Genomic DNA, 14,553 nt, shown 5'->3' on the forward strand with positions numbered 1-14,553 from the left:
TAAGACAAATTTGCAAGTTAGTGACCAGAAAAAACAACCTTTTCTCTGATTTTTATCTATTTCTTCTGCACCATCCTGTTGGTCAACACATTATATGTATGTGTGTGTGTGTGTGTGTGTGTGTGTGTGTACGATATATATGTATATATGTAATGGTCTTATCCCACAATATATTAAAGTTTCAAACATTTATTTTCCTGCATTCTGATCTATTCTGTCTTCTGGAACCAACTTCTAAATGTTCTGCACCACTTTAGAATTATTATGTGTGTCTACGTCTGTGTTTAAAAATCTACTTTACTGGTTATTAAGCACATTTTGACACATTGATTTGCATTTTAAAGTATATGGTCTTTAAAAAGAATTCCTGCAGCTGAAGCTTTAAACAAGTAGCATGTTCATCCAGTATGCAATTTAACATCATATGTACTTCAGCCTTGTTTACAGACTGCCAAAAAAAAAGAAAATATAAATATGACCCAAATGTGATGAATTTTTGAGACATGTGGTGATGCATGTATGTTGTTTTAACGCAATTTCGATTTTTATTTTAAAAGGCCGTGTATACGTTGATTTACTGCTCTGAATAAGGCTGTGATGAGCTGTGACATAAACGTGTCACACTGGCACCTGCCTGCTGCTTACAATGATGGAGAGAAGAGGAAAGGCAGGATTACGTGCTGCAGCAGTATGAATGTAGGCCAACAAAATGCATTTATATTAATGATTTTACTGTTTAAAACATTTTCTAATAATGATCCATGTCTGGACCTCGCGAACATCAATGCCTCCCTCCGTAAAAAGACGCTGATGTTATAACGTTTCTTTCACCCGTGACTGCGTTATCCTGACGTTTACTTGCCAGGTGGAAAGGCTTGTAAATAACTCAGAAAATGATAATTGAAAGCAAAACAATGTCAGCTGTAACAGTTACATAGGCTACCTGCCTCAGACACACTTTGCTCCGCAGACCATGGTTTGCTTCATCTCTCTCATCTGTTTGAACCTCGGCAGACCGGAGGATGCTGTCTTTAGAGCTCATCAAAAAACATTGATATGCGTTGTTCAGATTGAGGAAATAAATATTTTTTGCACACTAATGGTTCAGAAAACCAAGACGAAGCTTCGCAAAAGCATTAGAAATCTTCATGCGAACTAAATCTTAAGGTTCACTTTCACTTTTAGCGTCAGGCTCGGCTGCATCAGGGAGCGGGGGGGGGGCAAAGAGTGAGAAGTAGTAGAGCCGATCCTACGATAAAACAGATTAAGCAGATCGCCAGTACATTCTATTTCTTCATGATCTGAGACCATCTTATTACGCACCCCTAAGTACGTGTACTATAATTTAAGTTAGGGCTCTGAATAGACTTCTTCTCCACACCTGCATGTGAGGCAAAGACGAAACTGAACGAAGCCTTGCAGGATGGCAAGTTTTGTGGCATCATCACTCCATTTTGCGCACTGAGTACATCACGGGGGTGATCAAATCTCTAGAGAAGAGATTTTCCCTTGAGCACCTGGGCATTATCACAGACATCCACAACGTACTCAATGCCTCTCGCTATCCCGTTGCTGACAGCGTGCTGAAGAGCTATGGACTGGATACGTTGGGGCACATCTGTGACCACTACTGCTCACACGGGACTGAGGCCGCCTCTCTCGTGCATCGGGACCGCATGCTCCGGGACTTCCTCCCGGTGAAGTGAGTCCTGGCAGGATCGGGAAACTCGTCTTTCAAAGACTCATGCCGAATTCTCATTACTTCACTGGGTGAAATGTTTCCAGACTTTAAAACTCTTGCTGAAGTAGCACTGGTTATTCCAGTATCTAGTGTAGCAGCAGGACGGGGCTTCAGCCTCCAGAACAAAATCAAAACAACTGCAAAAAGTCAGCTGTCTGAGTCAAAGAAACAAAACCTGTTGCTAATCTCATCTGCCACACTCTAGATTGATGACCTAGATTACGCCGAAACGAGCACCAACTTTAAGTCCATGCGGCCCAGGAGAAAGGTTTACGCGTAGGCAAACCTGGATACAAAACAAAACTGTTTTAATTTCAATACAGTTCTGCGTTTTTTTTCAATTTAGTTAAAAAAAGCAAGGGCGAAAGAATATTTTATGCTTTACAAAGCTATTGACAGCAGGGTCAGTATTCATTTTTTTTCTCTCTGCCCGTATCAATAAATTAGCAAAAATATGCCCTGCATAATAAATGTTACAAGTTGTAATTGAGTTGCTTTTGTGATGACATAATAAAATAAATAATTAACAATTAATAGGTCTCGTTATAATTTTTTTAATTGACAGATGAAATTTTTACGACGCCGTCCGTCATTTTGACGGACAAGTAGAATGTCTAGCACAACCTTTGTTCCACAGTCAGCTGTCAGTGGTATTATAACAAAGTGGAAGCGATTGGGAATGGCAGCAACTCAGCCACGAAGTGGCAGATCACGTAAAACGACAGAGCGGGGTCAGCGGATGCTGAGGCACATAGTGCACAGAGGTCGCCAACTTTCTGCAGAGTCAATTGCCACAGACCTCCAAACTTCAGATTAGCTCAAGAACAGTGCGTAGAGAGCTTCATGGAATGGATTTCCATGGCCAAGCAACTGCATCCAAGCCATACATCACCAAGTGCAATGCAAAGCGTGGTGTTTTTAGCACGCCACCACTGGACTCTAGCAGTGGAGCAGTGGAGACGTGTTCATTAGAGTGATGAGTCACGCTTCTCCATCTGGCAATCTGATGGATGAGTCTGGGTTTGGCGGTTGCCAGGAGAACAGTACTTGTCTGACTGCATTGTGCCAAGTGTAAAGTTTGGTGGAGGGGGAATTGTAGTGTGGGCTTGTTTTTCAGGAGCTGGGCTTGGCCCCTTAGTTCCAGTGAAAGGAACTCTGAATGCTTCAGCATACCAAGAGATTTTGGACAATTCTATGGTCCCAACTTTGTGGGAACAGTTTGGGGATGGCCCCTTCCTGTTCCAACATGACTGTGCACCAGTGCACAAAGCAAGGTCCATAAAGACATGGATGAGAGAGTTTGGTGTGGATCAACTTGACTGGCCTGCACAGAGTCCTGACTTCAACCTGATAGAACACCTTTGGGATGAATTGGAGTGGAGAGTGAGAGCCAGGCCTTCTTGTCCAACATCAGTGTGTGACCTCACAAATGCACTTCTGGAGGAATGGTCAAAAATTCCCACAAACACACTCCTAAACCTTGTGGAAAGTCTTCCCAGAAGATCTGAAGCTGTTATAGCTGCAAAGAGTGAACCGACATCATATTAAATCCTATGGATTAAGAATGGGATGTCACTTTAGCTGATATGCGAGTAAAGGCAGGTGAGCGAAAACTTTTGGCAATATAGTGTACACCTGACTTTGTCTGTTATGTAGCACCCTCTAGCACTGATCATCAACTGGCGGCCCGGAGGCCACATCAGGCCCCCCAAAGCTTCCTGTTCAGCCCCCGAAAGATTGTTAAATTCAGAATAGGAGGAAAAGAAGATTTTAAGAGTATCTTTTGGCTTTAAATGTCTGCAGCTGTTAAATCCATCCCACAAAAAAATAACGTTGAAATAGTTTTAGAATGACTTAACATTTGATCTGTTTTTTTTTTTAGTTTTACTGTAATAATTGGGAAGTATTTTATAAAGGGTTAAGGTTGGCAGAAGTGCTGCAAAAATGACCAGATAGAGTAGTGGAAATAGGTTAAATGTGGCAAAACATGGTAAAAGAGGAAAAAAGGCAAAAAAGCTATCAAAAATTGGTTACAAATGATGAAAAAGTAGTGCAAGAAAGTAATGAAAAGGGGTTAAAAAGTGGAAAAATTGATAAAAGAGTGGCCAAAGGAGCTAAAAACATGCAAGAAAAGTGGTTTAAAGGGGTTGAAATCTTTCAAAAATTGTGTTAATGAGGCAACAATGGGCAAAAAGTATCAACAATGGGTTAAAAGTGGGTAGAACTGGTTTAAAAGTTGCAAAAAATGTTTTAAAAAAGTAATGAAAAGGGGTTAAAAAGTGGCAAAAAAAAAAGAAAATTGGCAAAACTTGGATATAAGAGTCTCACAAAGGGGGTAAAACATGCAGGAAAAGTATTTTAAATTGGGTTAAAATCTTTCAAAAATTGTTTAAAAGAGGCAACAAGGGGCAAAAGTATCAACAATGGGTTAAAAATGGGAAAAACTGGTTTAAAAGTTGCAAGAAATGTTGAAAAAAGTAAAACAACTGGGTTAAAAAGTGGAAAAAATAGAAAAGTGTCAAAACTTGATAAGAGTGTCACAAAGGGGATAAAAAATGCATGAAAAGTAGTTTAAATGGGGTTAAAAATCTTTCAAAAATTGTATGAAAGAGGCAAATGGGGGCAAAAAGTATCAAAAAAGCGTTAAAAGTGTCAAAAATTGGTTAATATTGGGGCTAAATGACAACTGGGGAGGGCCCATTCTCTGGGATTTTCAGGGGTCCAGCCTATTCTGTTGTCAGGCCTTTCTCCTTGTGGCCTGCTGCATTATCGATAACAGGGATAGATCTCACTGGTAATGACTAAAATAATATAAAACATTTATTTAATTTTTGTGTATTTGAAAGTCTGGCCCCCAGAGTTTCTGTTGGGACTAAATCCGGCCCTTGTGCAGATGTACTTGATGACCCCTGCTCTAGAGGATAAGAGAAAGGGGAGGCGGCATTAAGAATAACATGAACAAACGTTGCATCAAGCACTTGGGTTGAGTTTAGAAGGGGAGTTTGTGTAAATATAAATCAGGAAGGAAGTTGGGGTTATCTTCAGTTGTTTGGTCTGTAAACCTTCTCACGCTTCACATTTTGAGAGGAACGTTTATGAAGTCCGATCAATTGTTTATGAATATTATCTTCAGGCTGATCTCGTTCGAATCAAGCTGTTGGAAAGGCTGACAAGAACAGTTTATACTCTAATTAGAAGCTGAAGAACTACAGCAGCCATGATCGGGACAGAAGTTGGGTGTGTGTTTATGGGACTCTTCATGTGTATCTCAGGTATGTACGACTCTTTATGTAAAGTAAATTTGATCACTTGATTCAGTGTTAGATGCACAGTATGAATAAAATGTAACCTACAAGAGTTCATTTTTAACAACAGACCATAAATATACAGGTAGGAACAATTCAGAATGACCTGTCTAAACTTGTTTCTTCTTTTCAGGGGTGCAGGGACAATCAGTCAGAATGTGTGCTTCAAAAGGTTCAACAGTCAATCTCCCCTGCATAACTAGAGATAAAAAGGCAAATATGAGATGGTACACTGTACAAAGGGATGGACTTAAACTGCAACTGAACGAGATCTCTGCAGATGGAATTCATGTCATGTACATTCACAACATTTCTGAAGAGAATCATCCAACTCTAACGATCAATGATGTGAGAGAAAGTGATGGAGAGTATTACTGCTGTACAGAGAACGCTGAACAACCTGACATCTGCTGGAACAACCATATTCTTCTCCATGTCACAGGTATGCTGCTGTCACTGATGAATTGCTGTATGCATGCAATCAATGTATTCAATCTTGCATCATCACGTCAGTCCTGCAGGTAAAGGTGATTCCTGCCACAGATGGACAGAAAGTAACACTGATGTGTGGCACCAGCTGTCCTCTGACTGAAAGCCCTTCAGCCTATATCTGGTACAAGAACGGAGAGTTCCTCTATGAGGACTGGTCTCCCTGGTACCAAGAGCTGGTCAGCAGTGACAAAGCAGTCAGATACTCCTGTGCTGTCAAAGGCTACAAGGATTTAAGAGCACCTGAAGTCTCTGTGGGTGAGTGACATCTTTGGACAGCGGCGCCACCAGTCCTATACTGTACAAACTTTCAATAAACAGTACAAATGCTTCTTCTATGAAAACCAAACTATGACAACAGCAGAGCGTTTTTTTTTTTTGTTTTTTTTTTTTGTACATTATTAGCAATATGTACAAACAGACTGAAATATAAAAGGTAGATTTTGTCACACCCCTCATGATTTTAATACTCCAGTAAATTGCTTTTAATATTTATCAGTTAGTCGCTTTAAGGCCAGTTGTCTGGCTTGCTGAGTTTTTGTGTTTGATGTTCTTGAATTTGCACTTAAAACTCATTAAGACTGGGTGCAGGTGGCCAAGTGGTTAAGGCGCGCGCCCCATGTACGCGGAGGGCCTGGGTTCGAGTCTGGCCTGAGGCCCCTCACCGCATGCCTTTCCCCTGCCCTCATCCCCATTTCCAACTCTATCCACTGTCCTCCTCTGTCAAATAAAGGCACAAAAATGCCCAAAATAAATCTTAAAAAAAAAAAAAAAAATCATTAAGATTATATTTCTTTTCAGATTCTGTAACATCCACCTGCTTTAGTGTGACCTATGCAAAAGGGAAAACGTGTTCATATAAGCACACATCAGTAGATGAGACCTGCTCCATCACATACCCCAGAGGTGAGTTTGAAGAAACCTACAAAGACTATGACCAAACATCATAAATCTGAATCCTCTTGTCTTTTTCTTTTTCTTCTCAACCTCTTCACTAACATCATAACCATTGATTAAACAGAACTGGGGCTTAAGTCAATATTTAACTATTCACATTATCTATACATTTAATTGTGCACACATGAGTTATACAACAAATATTACAGTGAAAATGTATCCTTTTTAACTCAACAGAATTAAACATTCAAAAGACTTTTAAAAAAGGTCGAACCGTTTTGAGCTGTGACACCAGCTGTCCTCTGAATGAGTCTACAGTTTCCTACCGCTGGTATAGAGGTGGACAGATAGACAATCAATTTCTTATGGGCCAAATTGTTACTTATCACGGTCCCAGAGACAAAGGATTCACCTGTGCCATCAGAAGCAACGAAGATCTGATCTCAGCTGAACTCTGTGAGTAGAAACCAATCTAACTTGTTGATTCCTTTGACTGAAACACTTTTTGTGATGTTTTGATTAAAAAAAAATATCTTGCAAGGCATATTTAAGTCATTGATGAAGGCAAATAGCTAAAAAACATAGAACTTGAATGATACTAACAAGTATTTTATTGACAGGACACTTTCCTTATGTAGGACTTTGATCACTGTAACTTGATTTTCATTGGAGCTGAATGTTCCTCAGAAGATTCTCTAGATGTCCATAGCCAGTAGATATCCAGAATCCTGGATAACAGAGCTAACACTCTTTTCCTCTGTGCTGGTGACTCTTTCAAGCTACAATCAAACTATTGTCTACACTTTGACTGTATCATGGCAAATATGTTTGCCTGTTTTACTCAGAAAGAGCCATGGGCTGATCAGATTTGATCGCTCAGTAAAAGTCACTCTACAAACTAAAAGCAGAGCAATTCACAATACAAAATCTTGACCATTCATGATAGATTTCAGAATCTACAAGCATGCATGTTTTATTTTCCTCCGTATGATGTTTTCAGTCAGAGCTAGGACTGTAACAAATTTTCCTTCAATCTAGGGCTGCAGTAATCGATTCATTTTGTAATCGAGTACTCTATCAATTTAAGTGAAGCCTCAAGGCAGATAATTTGCCTCGAAGATTTTTTTTAATCAAATCACCTGAAGAAACACCTGAATGATTCGAGGAATCGATTCAGCCTTACTTCAGTCGCAATCCAATGCAGACAGTGCTGTTTCTCATGACATGTTCTAAATCTTGATTTCAGGTCTTGCTGAAACCAACTGCTGGAGAGTGAACTATGTCAGCAGCCCAATCTGTGCACTTCAAGGCTCTTCACTGAACATTACAAGTGAATATTTGCATCCTTCAAATCAGCAGCCCAAATATAAACATTGGTATAAATTAAAGAATGGTAGAGTGGAGGATGCTGAGATGATGACTGAGGCTGTGGATCGAGTCAGGTTCTACGACAACATCAAGAACAGACACATTCTTGAAATGAAGAACCTGAAGAAGAATGACTCAGCAGAATACAGATTCAGACTGCAATGGAGAAAGGCTGACGTACCTGGAGTTAAGGTTATAGTTACAGGAAGGGCTGGGCAATTAATCTAAAATTAGATAAAATTGCAGTATGGCCTGCAGCAATTTCAAATTGCAGAAGGTGCAATATTTCTTTAACTTGAAATTTGTGTCAAAACACTAAATTAATTAATCAAAAACTTGTTTTGCAGCAGAGCTGTTATGCATTACATAGAGTATCATTAAATTATTCAAGTGCCATTTTTTTAGAATAGTCTACAAAAACATTCTAATTTGTTCATTTTTGTACCTTTTTCTTATCAAATGTGAGAATCACAGAAAAACTATCACACCATTCAATACAACAGTTCTCTTCCAATTTGGTTTGGAAAGGCCAGGACTTTTAAAAAAAAATTCTCAAAAGGTGATTATATGAATGTTCTGTCACATTCATTATGGGCAAACAGGCTACAAATTTGCTACAAATGAAAACTTGAGTACTTCAAATTGAGAGAATCAAATTCTACATCTCTATGTAGAATATACACTGCCTGGCCAAAAAAAAAGTCGCCACCTGGATTTAACTAAGTAAATAGGTACAAGCCTCCTATTGGATAATCACTGCATGGGTGATTATCTTTCAGCTGGCAACAAGTTATTTAACCCCAGCTGATGCAATGAGTAACTTCTTATTTCTTAAACAATGGATTTTGTCTTCCCTAATGGCACGGGCATATTCCAAGATGACAATGCCAGGATTCATTGGGCTCAAACTGTGAAAGAGTGGTTCAGGGAGCATGAAACATCATTTTCACACATAGATTGGCCACCACAGAGTCCAGACCTTAACCCCATTGAGAATCTTTGGGATGTTCTGGAGAAGGCTTTGCGCAGTGGTCAGACTCTCCCATCATCAATATTAAAATGAATGCAACACTGGATGGAAATAAATCTTGTGACATTGCAGAACTTATCGAAACAATGCCACAGCGAATGTGTGCTGTAATCAAAGCTGAAGGTGGTCCAATGAAATATTAGAGTGTGTGACCTTTTTCTGATATGTTTTTTGGCCAGGCAGTGTATATATGGATTAAAAGAAAGGTCAGCGCTTGCCATTAAAAAGTCCTTTAAAAATAACATTTAAAAGACTGAATTATCCTCCAAACAGATGTCCATGCTGACAACATGCACGACTTAACACTGCCTTCTTTTCACCATAACTCTACACAAGGATTTTGTTGCAGTACATCGACCCATAGATGTAACCCACTTGTTAGGGGTGATCCAAACAGATCATGAATCTGCTGTGATCTAGTTCACCTCTAGCAGACAAGCCTTATGATCTAAAACGCTTCATAATGACAGTATCCTTCTTTTCAGATCTAAGGGTGACATTCAGTCCATCTGCAGAGGTGACAGAAGGTCAAAAAGTCACGCTGACCTGCAGTACCAGCTGTCCTCTGACTGATGATGCAAACTACATTTGGTACCTGAACAGACGACCTCTGACCCAGCCAGAGAACCAAAACAAACATCTGATTGTAGAAGCAGTCAGCATACAACACGCAGGAAACTACTCCTGTGCTGTCAACACTCTGAAAGACATCAGATCCAACGAGAAGACTCTCACTGTCCACAGGAAAATGGGAACATGGATCCTAGCTGCAGCTGCAGGAGCCACGGCTGCATTTCTGGTTATAACAGTTCTCACTGTCATATTCTGGATAAGGTGAGGAACACCATCTCCTGTTTCAGAGTTTTTAAATTCACACACTATCCTGGCATCACCTACGGATTTTGACTTTATTTCATTTCACTCTTCAGGAGGAAGAAGTCTCTCATCCAGATTCCTCAGACTGAAACACCATCCAACATGGAACAGGTATCTGCTGAAAATGTGAAACTCTGTTGCTTTATAGACAGAAGAACAAACAAATGCCTGTAAGTGCAGTGTAATGTGAAGTGATACTATTTTTATTTTCTCCCTGTCAGCTAAACTCTGCTCCACTGTATGAGAACATACCAGCTCCAGCAGAAGAGCAGGATGGTCTCCTCTACAGCAGAATTTACTTCTCAAACAAACACCCAGATCCTCTCTACTCCAACATCCAGCCATGTCATCATCAAGAACAGGAAGATGTGCAGTACAGTACTGTCATATTTAGATGAAAACATACATAGCTCCTGAGTGAATGACTGCTGTAATTATAATCTGGTGCAGTAATAATGCTCTCTGCAGAAAACACTCCAATCAGCTATGGCAGAATGAGGAGTTGGTTATTTCTCATAGGTTTTATTTATTTGAGTAGTTTTTCAGTATGTTTAATACTTGTGATGTGCTTCAACAAAAAAAAAAAACTTGCTGCATTTTTTTATTATTTACATTTAAACACACACAAAGAAATTTGACTTCACATTTGTTTGTATGAAAAATGTCTAAATCCACCTACTGTGAATTACAAAAAGAACAATTTATGTTTTAAGTCAATGGAAAACAGATTTAAAAATGTTTTATTTTCTTATTCTCACAGACAGCATTTCCTTCAATCCATATTCTTTCTCACGTCCTACTTAAAAACGAGAATGTATTCATCAGAAGATAAACCCTGCTCTATATCTGAGACATTATGTTTCTCAGAAAACTGGGCAATGTTCTTGCACTGTTTGTAAGTAGGACACGGGGCCAAAACTGCACTGTTTCTCTGAGAGTTTGGTAAAGCCACACAAAACACAAGAACAAGAGCATGCAAACTACACTGCAGTCATCTGTCCATCCATGAGCGTCCCTAACTTTAAGTCCCCAAGTCTACCTTGAACATGAGTCTGGTGCCATTTTGAGGAGAAGAACAAGAAAATGAAGGAGTTGCTTATGTCTGGCTAAAGGCTATCTATAAACTTTTTTTCTGATTTCACTTGTGGGATGTTTCATATTTTCAGTAGTGCGTAAAGTTCACATTCTCACATAGGAGGGATGATACCAAAACCAAAATCTCTGGTTGTTTCCACATTAAACAAGATTATAATGGGACTGATTTTCTTTCCTGTTAAAAATAAAAATGAAAAAAATGAATGACTTAAAATAGGTTTTGATCTTATTAATCAATAACTGCCATTTTGTCTCCTTGGGTTTAAAGAATAAAGCTATGTCCAAAACACATATTTTTTTTACTTTTTATTTCACAATTTTAACTTTTTAATCGTATTTATGAACTTCTGTTGCATAATTACAACTTTATCGTGTGATTTCGCTTCTAACCTCATATTTTAAAAAAATTTTTGTCATAAAATCAGCTTTTTTCCCTCAAAAGTCTGACTTTTTATCTCATAATTTACACTTTTTATCACCTAATAATAAAATTTGTTCTCATAATGTAACTTTAAGATTGTTTTTTAACTTATTATCTTACATTCTGTACACATGTCTGTACATACAGTATTCATTGTATTGATGGCAGGCCAGGGGCACACATTTTTGTTAGACAAGCCTGAAAAAGTGATTTTTGCATAATATGTGCCCTTTAAATGCTGTGACTATTACAATGCAGCAGCAACTCTATTTTTACGTGTACTTTTGTTTGCAATGTACAACGCAAATAGCATTATTACGATGTGTTTCATTTAAAATCCAATAAAAATTGAAATCCCACAGTTTATGTCTGCCTTAAATTGATCTCAAACTACATTGTCCAGTTTGTTAGGTTGTATTACAGACACAAGTCAGACTGACATGTTTTCATGCATTTTAAATGTCCAGTTTAAATCAGACGAACAACATAATTCAACTTTCCTAACTGCATTTAAACACACTCACTGGCATGCACACAAACACTTGACTTTGTCACAGGAGTGGATGCATCCTGTGTCTTTACTGCTGTATTTAAGCCGGGCACAATAAAGTTATAACCAGTTACCACAGTCAGGTGTTTAAATATTTATTGTATAAAATAAATCTGTGCACTATCCCCCACACTGGACATGTCATGAACACCAACTATTCACAACCCACTAGCAAACCAATAAGTGCTGGATGTATCTGGATAAGGCTGAGCCCTATAAAGGTGTTCAAAATAGCTGCTCACTGCACATGAGCAGCTCACACTGCATCATGAATTCATCCCATTAACTAGTAGAAAGCGTTGGTGGCATTAACAGCACAATTAGCCCAAACTAACTTGGAAAAAGGTGAATTCAGTACGGAAATGAAATGGGGTAAGCATAACAAATCAGGAAGGAAGCTGTTTTTTTTTTTTTTTTTTTTTGTCGTCTCTTTTCGTCAGTGCTCATCAGCAGTGTTTTTCTCTTCATAGCAAACATTCTGAGAGGAAGGTCTGTAAGGTCAGATCAATGACTCATGATTTGGATGATTTTCTTTTAGATGATCTTGCATGACTCAAGCTGTTGAAAGGAGACTGATAGAAACGTTTTTTAATCTCTAGTTAGAAGCTAAAGGACTACAGCAGCCATGATCACGGCAGAAACTCGATGTGTGTTTATGGGACTCATCGTGTATATCTCAGGTATGTACAGCGTGTAGAGTATTAGAGTAGATCTGATAACTTACAGCCATTCATTATGAAAAAATAAAAGCTGATGGTCATCTCTCAAAACTACTGTATATCGCCAAAACTATAAAACTCAATTTTCTTACAATTATTTGCACACAAGTTCAATCCAAAATGAAAAAAAAACTGTCAAAATGTATCTTCTTCTTTTCAGGGGTGCTGGGACAATCAGAACACACCTGTGCTCTAAAAGGTTCAACAGTCAATCTCCCCTGCACAAACAAAAACAACAAGGCAAATATGACATGGTACACTGTACAAAGGGATGGAAATAAGATGCAACTGAATGAGCTCTTAGCAGATGGAATTCATGTCATGTACATTCACAATATTTCTGAAGGGAATCATCCAACTTTAACGATCAATGATGTGAGAGAAAGTGATGGAGAGTATTACTGCTGTACAGAGAACGCTGAACAACCTGACATCTGCTGGAACAACTATATTCAGCTCCATGTCACAGGTAAACTGCTGTCAATAATGATTTGCTATAAGCATCCGATCAATGTGTTCAATCTTACATCATCATGTCAGTCCTGCAGGTAAAGGTGATTCCTGCCACAGATGGACAGAAGGTAACACTGATGTGTGGCACCAGCTGTCCTCTGACTGAAAGCCCTTCAGCCTACATCTGGTACAAGAATGGAGAGTTCCTCTATGAGGACTGGTCTCCCTGGTACCAACAGCTGGTCAGCAGTGACAAAGCAGTCAGATACTCTTGTGATGTCAAAGGCTACGAGGATTTAAGAGCACCTGAAGCCTCTGTGGGTGAGTGAAAACTTAAGATGATGGAATACATAGACATTGTGGAATTTACTCTTATTGGCATCACTGCTTTTATAATCTTACCATGATACACAACAACACTTTCTTACTTTAAGTACTGTAAATTATTAAATACACAAGCCATAGTAATGCATCTTCATTACTGTCCAGATTCTGTAACATCGACCTGCTTTAGTGTGACCTACGCAAAAGGAAAAACCTGCTCATATAAGCAGACATCAGTGGATGAGCCCTGCTCCATCACATACCCCAGAGGTGAACTTTGCTGAAACCCACAGACCTTTAAACTCCATACATCTGATTCCTCTTTATCTTAAAATATCAGTTAACCTCTCTTATTATCATCTTTAACATTAATTTAACACAACTGAAACTAAAGTAAATATGAAACCATGTCTGTTCTTGGTACATTCAACTGTACACACTTTTATTGTACATTTGTGAAATGTCACTGTTAACAACTGAGAATGTATCTTCCATATTCCAACAGGATTAACTGTTCAAAAGACTTTAGCAGGAAGCAAAGTCATGCTGACATGTGACACCAGCTGTCCTATGAATTACTCTAAAATGTCCTACAGCTGGTACAGAGATGGGCAAGACTTACTATATTTTAAGGATCAGAGTTTTTATCTTGATGTTCACACTGGCGGCAAATTTACCTGTGCTTTGAAAAGCAACGAGGATTTGATCTCTGCTGAAACCTGTGAGTAAAACTGATCTAAATTGTTTGATTTCTTTACTGAAACTTTTGTGATGTTTTGATTAGGGCTGTTAATGTTAATGCTCTAATCCTCATGATTGATCTGGAAATCTTAACATTTTAAAAAATAATATTGCGAATTTATCAAATGACCAAGTTTGACCATGACTTCCTCCCATAGTTCTCTGCATGGATGTTTATGTGCCAGGGTGTTAGAGGAGAAAGTGATGAGAGGAGACACTCTGCTGATTAAGTTTGCAGTTTATGGATGTTACTGCTCAGCGAATAAAGATATTGTCATTTACAAATCATTACAACTAGGCTGAGATGTTGAATCACAGTTTAAAAACTATTGTTAACCATATTTACTTCATACTTGCAAGCCTAAGGTTGTATTTCAAATGTGTGATTAATTATGATTAATCACATCGTATTCATGTTATATGCTGTGATCAATCATAATTAATCAGTGCGCAGTGAGGTTTTTCCTAAATAAAATCTAAACCATCTTGGTACAAAAAAATTCACCCCCCTACAGTGAGAGCACATGAAGACATTAGTTAATGA

Source organism: Cheilinus undulatus, linkage group 4 (genome assembly GCF_018320785.1).
Source record: "Cheilinus undulatus linkage group 4, ASM1832078v1, whole genome shotgun sequence".
Classification (NCBI taxonomy): Eukaryota; Metazoa; Chordata; class Actinopteri; order Labriformes; family Labridae; genus Cheilinus; species Cheilinus undulatus.